Consider the following 15,263-nt stretch of genomic DNA (forward strand, 5'->3'; position numbering starts at 1 on the left):
GTTACCTCGAACAAACAAACGACACGCAGTGACTAATCAAAGTAAATGAATCAAAATAATGCATCGCGAAGACATGCTCGCCTATAAGTGAACACTCACCCCAAGAGTTCCCAGGTAAGAGTGACTGGTCCGATTATGTGGATTTGTACGAACACTCTAGCCTTAGACAGAAAACTCAGGGTACAGGCATTCACTCTTCCAGTTTGCACGTGTTCATATTATTTTAACCCAAACTTCGACGAGATTTTGAAAATTCAAAAGGCACTAAGCCAAATATGAATCAAACTGGAAGGGTTCAAAACCTAGTAATCAATCATCCTAGAATGGATGATTAATTTTCGAAGCAGATTCGGATTTGTGTTCTTGTTGTGGTTATCACCTAAGGATAGGTGACGGTATTGTTTTAAAATCTGAACACAAGTAAACTTGTGTTAGGGTCCTAAAGTTATAGTCTAGGTCAAAGCATTACTAATAACCTAATTCCCTATAACCATTGGCTCTGATACCAACATTTCTGTCACACCCCGACCACGTAGGACAACAAACCGTGGCGGAAACGTCGGAGAGTGTTGCAACAGAATAATTGTTTCACAACCATGGATTCAAAAATAGTTTCGTTTTATTGATAATATTAAACATTACAATGTCTTAACACATAGAACAAACAAGTTTTATATTGTCTATCATAGTTATTATGTCACTAAGGCCTTGTCCAGATCCTATGTGTCGCATGCATCCTAGTAATCATTCAAGTATCAACACCTGAAACATATGTAAAAACTTAGTCAGCAAAGAAATGCTGGCGAGTACATAGGTTTTATAGGAGTATCGGATTCATGGCTCGTTTATATGTTGCAGTACATCGTTAGACTACAAGAGTCAAAACACAAACCTTGTTTTGAAAAGCGTATTGCAACATAAATAACCAACTTAAATCAAATTAGTTATAGTTTATAAAATCTCGTAGCCATGACTCTTAACCCAAAAACATTTACTTTAGTAAAATAATTCGGAAACATCTCGTAAAAACTCGTTAATAAAACTCGTATGGTTTATATCGTTTCAAAACCTCGTTGTGTGATATCGTTTCAAATCGTTTTCCCAAGTGAACTAAATAATGACACGCAATGTAATATGATAGAATCACTTATATATAAGAAGTACCAGCGGCGTATCTACCATGATTCTAGCATACTACACTCGTTCCATTATCTAATCACTACCCCAAAACAAATCGTTTATCCAAATCGTTTATCTCGTTTAAATCGTCTCAATTCGTTTAACTCGTCCCAAAATCGTATTCGTTTTAATAGTGAAACTTCTTTTGGTCGTCTCGTTAACAACATTCAAACCTTCGTGACTCGTCTATCTCGTTTCTCGTTTCGTATTAACAAACCACCAAAGGGTAAGTTAACAATCATCAGATTCAGTCGTTACCCACAACCCCCACACATAACCATGGGTGCAGTGCAACAACGGGATTTGTCAGATCCTATGGTACCATAACCTAATACTGGTCGGCTTGATCAATGCTAATGAATGTCATTCGTTATGTAATTACAACCAACAAGTCGTGTACACCTTATCGAAATCGTTATTAGTTTAGTAAAATCGTGATAATCGTTTTTGAAACCATCGTTTAAACTTTGAAAACATTTGATACATATGAATCACCCCAAAACATTTAAAACAGTAAAATAGGGGAACTATGTACTCACATGTAGTGCAAAGTACCCTTGATCAAATAGAACTTCAACAAACTCGAGCAAACCAGAGAAATCAAGTAGCCCCTAGTAATCGAACCACTAGTCAAACAATGGACGCCTAAATCGGAAGATCGGATAGAATGAGGTCTTGTAAACCAAATGAGTGTTGGAACTCATGTGATATGGTTTAACAAAGCCTTCATCCTAAATCGGAACCTAACCTAAGTGCTTTCGACCCTATCGCGACCCATGATGGTAGCTTACGCTACTTTAACGCGTCGTGCGCGCAAAAGCGCGTTTGAGACGTCTAACTAGTCCTATGACAAGTATTATATGCCCATACATGTTTAATTATGTTACATAATCAGCTACGTGACAAAAGTTAAAGTTACATATGCTTAATTACCAATTATGTATGAAAAGGGTATTTTGGTAATTTACCAAGGGCACGTAAACTACTTATCATGCGACTAATCAAACCTAAGTGACCATAAGGTATAACCCCGGAAGGTTATTCCCTACGCTACTATGGTCACAACACATGTTTGGTCGAATCCTAATGATCGACCAAACGGGTCGTGTTCGAAAGTCTAAGCGGGTGTTTAGTCCGCTTGACTTACGACTCTATATAAGCACAAAACTAACAAGTGACGAGCTAAACATGTCGAAACATGTTTGGTTAAGTTAGAAAACAGGTTTGGTATCAAAACAAACGGTTTTGATACCTAAAAGTAGCTTGGTTACAAAATACGCGAGAAAACGCATTCTAGCCGAAGCTACGGCTCGTCACTGAGCCTAGATAACGTGGTAATCAGTAGGTATAGTCACTAGGGACTATAACCATCGTGATTACGCTCACGTTATGAAGTTCAAAAGAACTTTGCGTTGACCATGAACTGGTCAAAGCAGAAAGTCAAACACAGTTTGACTTTAACGCTAAAACGAATGAAAAACGCGAAAGAATACTTACAGAAGGTCTCCGCAAGTTTGATTTTCCAAGTATTCTCAGGTATGAGGTGATGGAACACCCCAACTTAGAGAAATCTCAGAAATCAAGTGGGGAAGAATGAAGTTGGGTTGGGTATTTATAGGAAATTCACAACCGTTAGGATCGTTTCTTGGAAACCGAGCTTTGATCCTAGCCTTACACCTCGTACCCACTGATTTGAATACCATGGGAGCCTTCAAACCAGCCCATAGATTGCCCAAAACCATGTGCAAAACAATGGGGAACAGCTGGGTTTTAAAAAAATAAAGTTTGCTGATCTGGGGATGCTTTACGGACCGTATGAGGTCCCTTACGGTCCGTAAGGACTTCTGGTGCTGGCAACAATTTTCAGCAATTGGCAGAACAGGCCCCTGCAGCCCCAAACTTGATTTTTAAGCATTTTTGGCACGTTTAAACCCCGTTAACCCCATTTTAAGGCTCTAAAATGAAGTTAAAGTATAGGGAACTTAAATTTTGCTCAAAAATATCTCGGATGTCGGCTCGTTTGGTCGTACGATTGCGTTGTTCGGTTAATTACGACGGGAGTCGTAACGAACGCAAAAATGATCCAAATTGCGCGACGAATGGATTTTTATTATGCCAAACACTAAAACATAATATTTTAATGCTTACATAAATTTTTGGATGTCCGGATGTATTCAGAACGTAAGATATGCGCGAAAATGCAAACTTGTGCACTTTTTGACGCTTTTAGTCCCTATTGATCAATAAAGTTTGTTTTAGCATACCGAACCCCTCAAAGCCTATTTCTAAGCTATGTAAAGGTTATTTAGGGTATGTTTAACTTATGATCAAGTTCCGGAGTGTTCGTTACAATACAAATTGGTATAGTTTCGCAATTTGACACAAATAGTCCCTGCGATCGAATAAGGTTGATTTCAACACACCAAACCATCCAGAACTTATTTCTAAGTTATGTGGAGGTTATTTAAGGTATGTTAAGCCTATTTCACTATTCCGGAGTGTTTGTCGCATTAAACTGGTTATATTTACGCATTAGCGCGCGTATAACCTTCCAGAAAGCGATTTAGAGCTTGAAATTGGAATCAAATCGAATTGTAAAATTACCAAACACAAATACACACAAAACACATATAATAACACCAAAGCACATTGTTTTATTAATAATCAACATTGTTTTTCATCGTACAGAGATTACAGAGCACAGTTGTCACAATTAGAATGTTTAAGGATACTTTAAACATTCAGTCAGGACTTGATCATGGACCCTGTGATGTGTGTCATAGGGCAAAGCAACACCGGGAGCCCTTTCCTTTAAGTGAACGTAAGAGTTCTCGGTTGGGAGAACTTGTTCATCTGGATGTGTTGGGCCCTTACAGGGTTGCTAGCAGGGATGGTCATAAGTATTTCTTTACCATTGTTGATGACTATTCCAGGGTTTGGGTTTATCTTATGAAAAATAAATCTGAAGTTTTTGAAAACATAAAAGGGTTTGTTAATGTTGTCAAAACTCAATTTCATCAATCTGTAAAATGTTTTAGGTTTGATAATGGTTCTGAATTTGTAAACAATCAAATGCAATTGTTTTGTAATGAACGTGGAATAGTTCATCAGACTTCCTGTGCTTATACTCCTCAACAAAATGGAATTGTTGAGAGAAAGCACAGGCACTTATTGAATGTTACTAGAGCTTTGCTGTTTGAAAGTAATTTACCTGTAAGATTTTGGCATGAATGCGTTTTAACTGCTGCTTATCTTATAAATAGGACACCCTCATCTGTGCTTGCTAGAAAAACCCCATACGAGTTAGTATATAAGTTCAAACCCTTCTTAGATCACTTGAAAGTGTTTAGGTGCTTGTGTTTTTATACAGTTTTAAATGAACATGATAAATTGAATAGTAGGGTAGAAAAGTGGGTCTTTATTGGGTATTCACTGGATAAAAAGGGATATAAATTGTTTAGTCTTGACTCAAGGACTATAATTTTTTCAAGAGATGTTAAATTCTATGAATCCATTTTTCCTTTCAAAGTGTTGGTGCATGTTTTGTGACAACATCTTAGATTTGGTCTTTGGATATCTTGTAATTAGTAAAACGATAAACAGTTAGCGGGTTTAGCTTTGTAATAGTTTGTAATAGTGAATTAAGAGTGATTGGGCCAAACCAAACCCACATACGGGGAGTGGTTTGCGAATTGGGCCTTGCCCAAGACCTAGCCCATATGCAAAGCCTTGTCCTATATAAACAAAGCTTAGCATTAAGGTTTAGGTTAATCTTCTAATCACCTTAATCACTTGGAGAGAATTCGTAAAAGACAACGGCTTGGACGAATTAGGATCTTGATTGATTGTAATCGTTTGAAGATAATCAATAAAGATCGGGTTTAAAGTGATTCGTGTTCTACTCGTTTCTGTGAAATCTAATCTAGGGGATTCCGCACTCTAGGTTGGATCGACGATTCTGTTACGATCTGCACGCGTTAGGGGACCTACAATTCGTATCAGAGCATTAGGCTCTTGATTGGCTTGGTCCAGAATCGTTTTCTGCAGAAAATCGGAATTTTTGGGCGTTTTTGGAGGCTGTGTTCGTGTTCTGCTGGTGTTTTCGGATAAACTGCTTGCATTTCGGACCATTACTGATAGAAATCTTGCATTTCTGATCAATTTCGGACCAGAAACAAGCAATTTCGGACTAGAAGACTTGCACTTCGGATAGAAAACAAGTAATTACGGACCATTTCGGATCTACTGATTGCATTTCGGATCTTCAGACCTTGATTTCGGATATTCAGTCCTACATTTCGGATTAGTCAGTTGCATTTCGGATTACAGAGAAGCATTTCGGATCTTACAACTTGCATTATGGATTACTGTGAAGGATTTCGGACCATTTCGGACTAAAAGTGGTCATTTCAGACCAGAAGAACTCATTTCGAACAAGGAGGTGCTCATTTCGGATTTAGGGCCATTTCGGACAATTTCGGACCAGTTCGAACGGGGTGGAATTTTTAGTGGCTTGCGTAAGAAAAATTCCACTGTTTCGCGTTTAGAAAATTATCTGTAACTCATCTCAGGAAACCGTTTGCACCGTTGGGATCCTTGGATTTTTAGGACAAAAAAAACAGATTATATATCATTGGAATCATAATCTCGAGACGAATCTAACGGTATAATTTGGTAAAAGCAGATTTCAGACAAAATTTGTACGGTTTTACCAGTCTGCTTACGTTAGAATGTCGAACATGACTAAATTGAACGAACTCTTAAGGATGGAACATGAGGTTGGCACTACGAACAAACCACCAAAGATGATGAAGGTGGAGAACTACTTGACATGGAAGGATAGGTTTCAATCCTTCATTGAATATCAGGACACTCGTATGTGGATCTGTATTGTTGACGGGTACACAAACCCAACACATGACTTTGAAGGCAGACCTCGTGCGACAGCCTATGTGAACCTGCAGGAGAATGATAAAAAGATGTATGAGGCTGAAAAGAGAGCCTTGGCTGCCATCAAGATGTCCCTACCTGGTAGCATCAAACATACCTTTAAGAAGTACACTACTTCAAAGGAAATGTGGGATGCTCTAGAGAAGAGATATGAAGGAAATCCTGATGTCAAGAAGAACAAAGTTGATCTTTTGAAGAAGCAGTTTGCTGTGTTTAAGTACATGAAAAATGAGTCACTTGAGGACATCATCACTCGATACTACCATCTGATGTCAGAACTGGATAATTATGATGTAGACTTCTATTCTGACATAGAGAAAAATGACAAGCTGCTTAATGCCCTGCCTGCTAAATGGGATATTTACACTCTCATGATAAAGGGAGAAGCTGAATATGAAACAAAGGAGCTGGAAGAAGTTGTTGGAAAGCTAAGAGCTTATGAGCTCAGCATGAAGAAGAAAGACACTGGATATGATCAGGTTCAAGATCCAGGGATCTACAATGGGCTTACATCTTCTTCATCTCATGATGCTTCTAGCGACTCTGCCAGTGCTTTTCTTTCATGTGATAATGAGCAGGTTACAGTTAATGAGGATGGTGATGTGTGTTTTGTAGCTACTGCAGGAGGATCAACAGGAGTCAAGAGAACATTAACCTCAAAGCAAAGTAGCAGTGCAAAGTCAATGCCTATGAGTGTAAAGTCTGCTGAAGAATATCTCGCACTACTTGCTTCGTTTGTTGCTTCGTATGAGAACTACATTCAGAGGAAGATATCTGATCCTACTATGTTAGATGAAGATTATGATCAGATTGACCCTGATGATTTAGAAGAAATGGATTTGCAATGGCAGATGGCCATGATTTCGAGACGTGTGAAGAGGTTCATAAACAGAACTGGAAGGAAGTTTGTGGGGAAGAGTGTTGGTTTTTACAAAGCCAAAGTCAGGTGCTTTAACTTTCAGAGTTATGGTCACTTTGCTAGGGAATGTCAGAAACAAAAGCATGAGACTTCGAGTCAGAGTTCAAACAATAGAAATGCATCAAACAACTCTAACTCAAGGGCATTGATCTCGACAGCAAGAGATGGTTCATATGACTGGAGCATCACTTGGAAAATGATGAGAATGTCACTCAGGCATTTATGGCAGAGATTGTGCCAGTTGATGAGGGTGAAGCTACAGTAGATGATGCTAAAGTTGAGAAAGAAAATGAAGCTGAGGTAAAGAAGGTTGATCAGACAACAGATGCTGAAGAGGAAAAGCCAGAGTCTGAGCATGAAATGGAAGCTGAAGAGAAAGATGAAATTATCAAAAGAATGGAAGCTCAACTTGCTGCTCTCATGGCCAACTCAGACAAATCGACAGGAGAGGTAAGTAACTCTGCCACTTCTGTTTGTTTAAAGTGTCGTGAACTACAGGGTGAAGTTGACAAATTATCAACTCAAAACAAAAGTCTTGTGAGCGAAATGTCTAACGTAAAAGAATCAAATTTCTTTGCTAAACGAAATGAGTCATCATATTTGAAAAAGATAAAAGGCTATGAAGCTGAAATTGAAGCTTTAACCTGCAAATTAAATGAAAAACTTCAAGTCATAGACTTAGCTCATGACATGATGGCTGAGAAAACAAAAGAGATTTCTGATAAAAACAAAGAGTTGTCAGATGCACAACTTAAAATTGTTGAACTTGAAAAGAAGTTAGGTAAATTCAGAGATTCTACTTTTGTTATGAAACATATGATGGGTGGGTTAAAGAAGAGTAATGACAAGACAAGTGTGGATTCCAGGGCTTTAATGAAGTCCCACCTCCTCTTAGTCATGACTATTCTTTCTTACCTGATGACGATGAGCTCACAGACTTTTTGTCAACATCACCAAGTAGTTTCACATCCAGTCAAGGTGATGTGTTTGAAGATAATGATGCTAAGAAGGAAAGTAACAGCAAATCTGTTTTGAGAAAGAAAAATACACCTTCTAAAAACAATAACCAAACTTTTGTTAAAAAGGTTAATTTTGTTCAAGGAAGTGATATGAAAACCGAAACAGCTGTTATTGAAAAGGAATCAAATGTAGAGTTTGCTAAAAACAAAAACATAGAAAAATCTGAAATTAAGCAAACTGAACAAAATCCTTCCAAGGCATCATCATCAAAACCAGAATCTAGTTCAAAGGCTTCAGTTGAGAAGTCTTCGAAAAGGAGATCGTGCTTCAAATGTCACACAAAGGGACATGTAGCTAGCTGCTGTCCTAACAAAAAGATTGAAGCAAAAGTTAGTGAAAAACAACGAGGGAAGTCACCAGAAAAGAAAGGTGATAAAAAGGAGAGAGAGTCTAACTCTCCAAAGAAATCTGCTCCTAAGCAACCAGAGGGGGTTGCTGTTGGTGGAGATAATGCTGAAAAAGGAACTCCACAAGTTCCACGTTTTCAACGAAATCAACCAAGATTTCAGCCTAAACCTACATCAGGCAGATATGAGAGACCTAGAAGTAGTTCACCAAGAATGAACAACCAAAATTCAAATAATTTCAGAAGTCAAGGTCAATATCAAAATCGATACCAAAATAATGGTGGTCGAACTTTTTATAACAATGGCTTTAGAAATTACAACAATCAAGCTTCTTAGAATCAAAATCAAAATTTCCAAAGGACACATAGTCCAAACACATATAGGAACCCCCAGGACCAGAGACCTTATGGAAATCGGACCCCATTTCCATCGACAGGTCCAAGATCTAAGACTCTAGTTAGGAGTGATGGATATTGGATGGACATTCCTGTAGTTGATGAATCAGGATGACCCAAGACCATCAAGGCTTGGGTCCCCCACTCTAACTAATCTTTTGGTTGGTGTGTGCAGGAGCTGCTAAGGAGGATTATCAACTTATGGTATGTTGATAGTGGCTGCTCTAGGCACATGATGGGGGATGCGAGGTTGTTTTCTGAATTTGAAGAATATGATGGTGGACATGTTAATTTTGCTGGTGCTAAAGGTGGTAGGATTACTGGAAGAGGAAAAGTGACGAATGGGAAGATCACATTAGACAAAGTGAACTATGTTGAGCAGCTGAAACACAATCTGATGAGCGGGTCACAAGTTTGTGACAAGGGTCACTATGTCCATTTTACAAATACTGAGGCATTGGTGTTGAAACCGGGTTTGGTCATTCCGGACGATTGGATAGTGATGCGTGCACCAAGGAAAAATGACACTTATATCATGGACATGGGTGCCAAAGATCCCACTGCTGCACTGGCGGGTTTACTGTCAAAAGCATCTGAAGCTGAATCTATGTTGTGGCACAGACGCATGGCTCACATTCACTACCGCAAGATGAATTACATTATCAAAAATGAGCTAGTGAAAGGAGTTCCATTGCTGAGGTTTCAAGTGGAAGATAAATGTCTTCCATGTCAAAAGGGAAAACAACACAAGAAACCTCATTAGTCTAAAACAGTAAATTGCATTAATGCCCCTTATGAATTACTTCACATGGATTTATTTGGTCCAGTGAACGTAAGGAGCATAGGTGGAAAGTACTACCGTCTTGTTGTCACTGATGATTACTCACGTTATTCATGGGTTTTCTTTTTAGGTACAAAAGATGAGACAACAGAGATGCTTATTGATCTTTTTACAAAATTGGAAAACGTTCATGATGCAATGATCAAGAGGATAAGGAGTGATAATGGCACAGAGTTCAAGAATCGTATTCTCGATCTCTACTGTCTTCGAAAGGGAATAGAACATCCATATTTTGCTCCTTATACTCCTCAACAGAATGGAGTCGCTGAGAGGAAAAACAGGACGTTGATTGAAGCCGCTAGGACGATGCTTTCAGATTCAAAGCTGCCAGTTCTTTTGCTGGGGAGAAGCTGTGAATACAGCTTGCTACGTCCTAAGCAAAGTTTTCACTGTTAAACGTTTTAACAAAACTTGTCATGAGTTGATGTTTAAAGAAAAACCAAACTTAACAGGCTTTGAACCATTTGGATTACCCTGCGCCATTGTGCGAAACAAAGATAAACAAAAATTCGGTGAGGTGGCTGACGAAGGCTACTTTCTAGGATACGTGTCTGGCACACCGAATAAAAGGGTTTTTAGTCTAAAAACTGGTAAAATTGAGGTTGTTTTTAATGTGGAAATTACTTCCTACAAACCTCAACAATCAACGAGTGGTCCTGCTATATTATATAATTATGAAAGTGTTTTTAAATCCTTTAATATTCCTCAGGTTTCTGATGCAGAAGATTCTCACCTGATTCAAACAGTGAGTGGTGAAGTCGATGAAGGCGAGTTTATGCCTAGATCGAATGTTGATATGTCAGATGCTCCGGAAACTTCCCAAGGTGTTGTTGATCCTGATTCAAGTGATAGTGAACCTGAACCCAATCAGGGGGAGCATTTCATTAATCCATTTGCAAATCAGAATATTCAGGGGGGGGGGTTGAATCAAACCTGGGTGATAATCTGGAAGTCGATGCTGTTGCTACTACACGAGCAAATAGAGATCATCCAGTTGACATGATACTTGGAGATCCTATTGCCGGTGTTCAGACTAGAAGAAGCATTGCAGCGAATTCTGGGTTATTTGTTTCGATTGAGAAGACTGGGATAGTGAACGAGTGCTTGTATAGTTGCTTTATTTCCCAAGAGGAGCCGAAGAACATTCATATGGCTCTTAAAGACAATTCATGGGTTGAAGCTTTGCAAGAGGAATTAGCTCAGTTCGCGAAGTTAAAGGTTTGGGAGTTAGTGGACCTTCCTAAAGGTGAAAGAGAGATAGGCACGAAATGGGTATTTAGGTGCAAGAAGGATGAAAGAGGGATTGTCACGCGCAACAAGGCTCGGTTAGTTGTCAAAGGTTTCAATCAGCAAGAGGGATTGATTACAATGAAGTGTTTGCACCAGTGGCGAGGTTGGAGGCAATTCGTTTGTTTCTGGCTTTTGCTTCATTCAAGGGCTTTAAAGTTTACCAACTAGACGTGAAGAGTGCATTTCTTTACGGGAAAGTCCAAGAGGTGGTGTATGTCTCACAACCAGATGGGTTCGTTGATCCAGACTATCCAGATCGAGTGTACGAGACACTGTCTACACATCTGCTCAAGAATGGTTTTGAAAGAGGTCAGATTGACAGTACACTGTTCATTAAGAGAAAGAAGGAGGATTTTCTGCTGGTACAGGTATACGTAGATGACATCATCTTTGGGTCATCTGATGACAACATGTGTAAAGAATTCGAACAGGTGATGAAGAGCAAGTTTGAAATGAGTGCTATGGGTGAGCTGTCTTACTTTCTAGGATTACAAGTTGAACAGAAGGAGGATGGCATGTTTATTCATCAAACGAAGTATGTGTATGACATTTTGGCTCAATTCAAAATGAATGATTGCTCTACTTTCAACACACCCATTTGCAAAAACCACAATCTCGGCCCAGATCATGAAAGTACTGAAGATGTTGATCCTACTCAATACAGGGCGATGATTGGTTCTCTCATGTACCTGACTGCTTCAAGACCTGACATCATGTTTGCCGTATGCTTGTGTGCCAGATATCAGGCGAATCCGAAAGAATCACATATGAAAGCAGTGAAGCGTATTCTTCGTTACTTGAAGGGGAAACCTAAACTTGGGTTGTGGTATCCAGCTGATAGTGATCTGAGGTTTGTTGCTTACACTGATTCAGACTTTGGAGGATGCAAATCGAACAGAAAGTCTACAACAGGTGGTTGTCAGTTCTTAGGAGGCAGGATCGTGTCTTGGCAATGCAAGAAGCAATCCTGTGCGTCTACCTCTACGTGTGAAGCTGAATATATTGTTGCGGGTAGCTGTTGCTCTCAGGTTCTCTGGATCCAACAGCAGATGCGCGATTACGGTTTGGATTTCACTCGCACTCCTATTATGATAGATAATAATGCCACTATATCAATCACAAACAATCCCGTAAAGCACAGTAGAACTAAACATATTGACATACATCATCACTTTATACGGGATTGTGCTGAAAAACGACTAATTGAATTACACCGAGTCGACACAGAAGATAACCTTGTTGATCTTAACACTAAAGCAATTGATAGAGCTCGCTTTGAACACTTAGTCGAACTCAACAAGATGAGGAATCCTGAATAACTGGTTTTTCATAAGAATTTTTGTAAATAGTTTACTACTTTTTCAAAACTCAAATATACAAAAACATTGAAAAATCAAAAACATAAAAAAATAGAAAATCAAAAATGAGTTATCACTGTGTGAAAAAGGAGAAATGATAGTACATGAGCAAGTTAGACTGTCACACTCAAACTGAATTAAATTGCTTAAGTGTGATAGCAGCTTCAACATATGATGTACCAGTAGCCAAAAGCATGAAATAATCAACTTACCAAAGTGATATAAACCTAAATGCACTAAGTATGAGTGGGGAACACATCAGTGGTGTATGGTTTAATGACCTTAATTCTTGCATTAATAGATTGCCAAAATCTGAAGTTTTGGGTCTTTATACTGTTATTTCATCCGGGGATATCAGGGGTGTCCTTCTGCTGCATCCAGATACATGCTGACCTAGACACACCTAGGATATCTTAAAAGAGCTAAAAATGCCAAAACCCTGAAAATGAAAAAGCTCTCATAGAGAGTCATTCAATAAGTGCAAAATGCACAATTCGTACCAAAAATGGTATCTGTCTTAGCCCTCGATAAGATATTTTGGTCTCTCTGCTGTACGGAAGTACTGACCTGTTCACCAATTATCTACCGTTGAAATACAAAACGGATGAATTCAGTATACTCACCTACTACGATGAATCTTTGTGCATACCTTGATCGCGGGGGTACATCCTGAAGTGGGACATGCTCGTATTTCGGTATTCTAAAATTACCTTAACATATCATACGGTAATGGAACTTGAAATGTTCATGCATTTTGTTTAAGTGGACAAACATACTGGTAATCGTCTTGAACTACTTTTCACTAAAAATTAAATAAAGAGTTATATAATTGTGTGAAAACAGTTTGATTTTGCTGATATGATCTTCTTACTATTGATTCTCACAAAAATAGAGTGTTTACTGTTTCTTGTTATTTATTTGTTTTCAGAAAGTACAAAAATACAAAAATAGTGTCTTTTTCTGTTTAAAATTCTTCATGTACGGAAAACTGTTATTTTGGAGGAATTGTTACCGATAGGGGGAGACGGTGTTAGTAAGTGAGTTCAAAAATTTTCAAATCAAGCAGGTTATAGGGTGTTTGTTTGAAATTTGTGCGTGTTGGTGATGAATGGAAAATGCTTAATCTGTAACATAGTTTAACAAATCTCTTGAATAATAATAATAATTTGTTTTAACTTATGTTGAAAAATTCTTATGGTTTCTCGAGATGTTTGTTTTATAGTATACAGATTGAAGCTGTATGTTGCTGAAGGGTTGATGTGAAGATGAGAGTTTGCTTGGATGCATGGTAGAACCTCCTTTCTACATTGCAGACAAAGTTGAAGAGTTGAAGAGTTTGAAGAGTGTTATTCAAATGCTAAACTAGAGTTACTCAAGTGCTACTGTTTTGAAGATTTGGTGATTGGATGCATCAGCTTAGGGGGAGTCTGTTGCTGTCTATTGCTGAAAGAAGCTGTTAAAGCTGAAGCTATCCAAAGACCAAAGGACTGTGAGATTCTGAAGACTGGAGTTACCTTTGCGAGCTATTGTCAAGGGGGAGTTTGGTTGTGCATGTTTTGTGACAACAGCTTAGATTTGGTCTTTGGATAGTGAATTAAGAGTGATTGGGCCAAACCAAACCCACATATGGGGAGTGGTTTGCGAATTGGGCCTTGCCCAAGACCTAGCCCATATACAAAGCCTTGTCCTATATAAACAAAGCTTAGCATTAGGGTTTAGGTTAATCTTCTAATCACCTTAAGCACTTGGAGAGAATTCGTGAAAGACAACGGCTTGGACGAATTAGGATCTTGATTGATTGTAATCGTTTGAAGATAATCAATAAAGATCGGGTTTAAAGTGATTCGTGTTCTACTCGTTTTCTGTGAAATCTAATCTAGGGGATTCCGCACTCTAGGTTGGATCGACGATTCTGTTACGATCCGCACGCGTTAGGGGACCTACACAAAGAATAGTCTATATTTGAAAATTATGATTCAAATCCCGTTAAAGACATTAATACCCTTAATTTTTTTTGATTTGTATGATAACACTGAGCACAAACATTTTCAAACTGTTAATGATCCCGATGATGAAAGAAGGGTTACAGGTGAGACTGATGTGAGAACACAGAAGGTGCAGCAGTCGGTAAATCTTGATACTCCTACTGTCGAGGCTGGTGAACAACAGACTAGTGAGGTTCAAGAACCATCTGACATGGCAGACCCTGTGATTATCACAGATGAAGCTCAGTTACCTTCTGAGGGAGACACTGAATGCTCAAAAGCACCTGTGGTACCTAGAAGGTCCACACGGGCGTCAAATTTTCCAAAGAAGTTAAATGATTTTATTGTTGACAGTAAAGTCAAGTATGCTATTGAAAAGGTTGTGAATTTTACTAAGCTTGCATGTGATAATAAATGTTTTGCTTCTAGTCTTTCTAAAGCTGTTGAACCCAACATTTTAATGAGGCTATCCAAGATCCCAACTGGGTTTCTGCAATGAATGATGAAATTCAGGCTTTGCATAGAAACCATACTTAGGATGTTGTTGACAGACCTAAGAATATAAATATTGTTGGGTGCAAATGGATTTATAAAATAAAGTATAAGTCTTCTGGTGAGATAGAAAGATATAAAGCTAGACTTGTTGCTAAAGGATTTAGTCAAAAAGAGGGTATTGACTATGAGGAAACGTTTTCACCTGTAGTTAAACTTGATACTATTAGATGTATTGTTGCTTTGGCTGTTCAAAATAACTGGAATTTGTTTCAGTTAGATGTTAATAATGCGTTTTTATATGGTGATTTAAATGAGGAGGTTTATATGTCTTTACCGGAAGGTTATGAGGACAATAATAAGTCTAAAGTCTGTAAACTAAATAAGCCTTTGTATGGGCTAAAGCAATCCCCTCGAATCTGGAATGAAAAACTTGTGGGAGTTTTACTTGATTTTGGTTTTGTCCAAAGCAAATGTGACACATCTT

Source organism: Helianthus annuus, chromosome 5, assembly GCF_002127325.2.
Source record: "Helianthus annuus cultivar XRQ/B chromosome 5, HanXRQr2.0-SUNRISE, whole genome shotgun sequence".
Taxonomy (NCBI): Eukaryota; Viridiplantae; Streptophyta; class Magnoliopsida; order Asterales; family Asteraceae; genus Helianthus; species Helianthus annuus.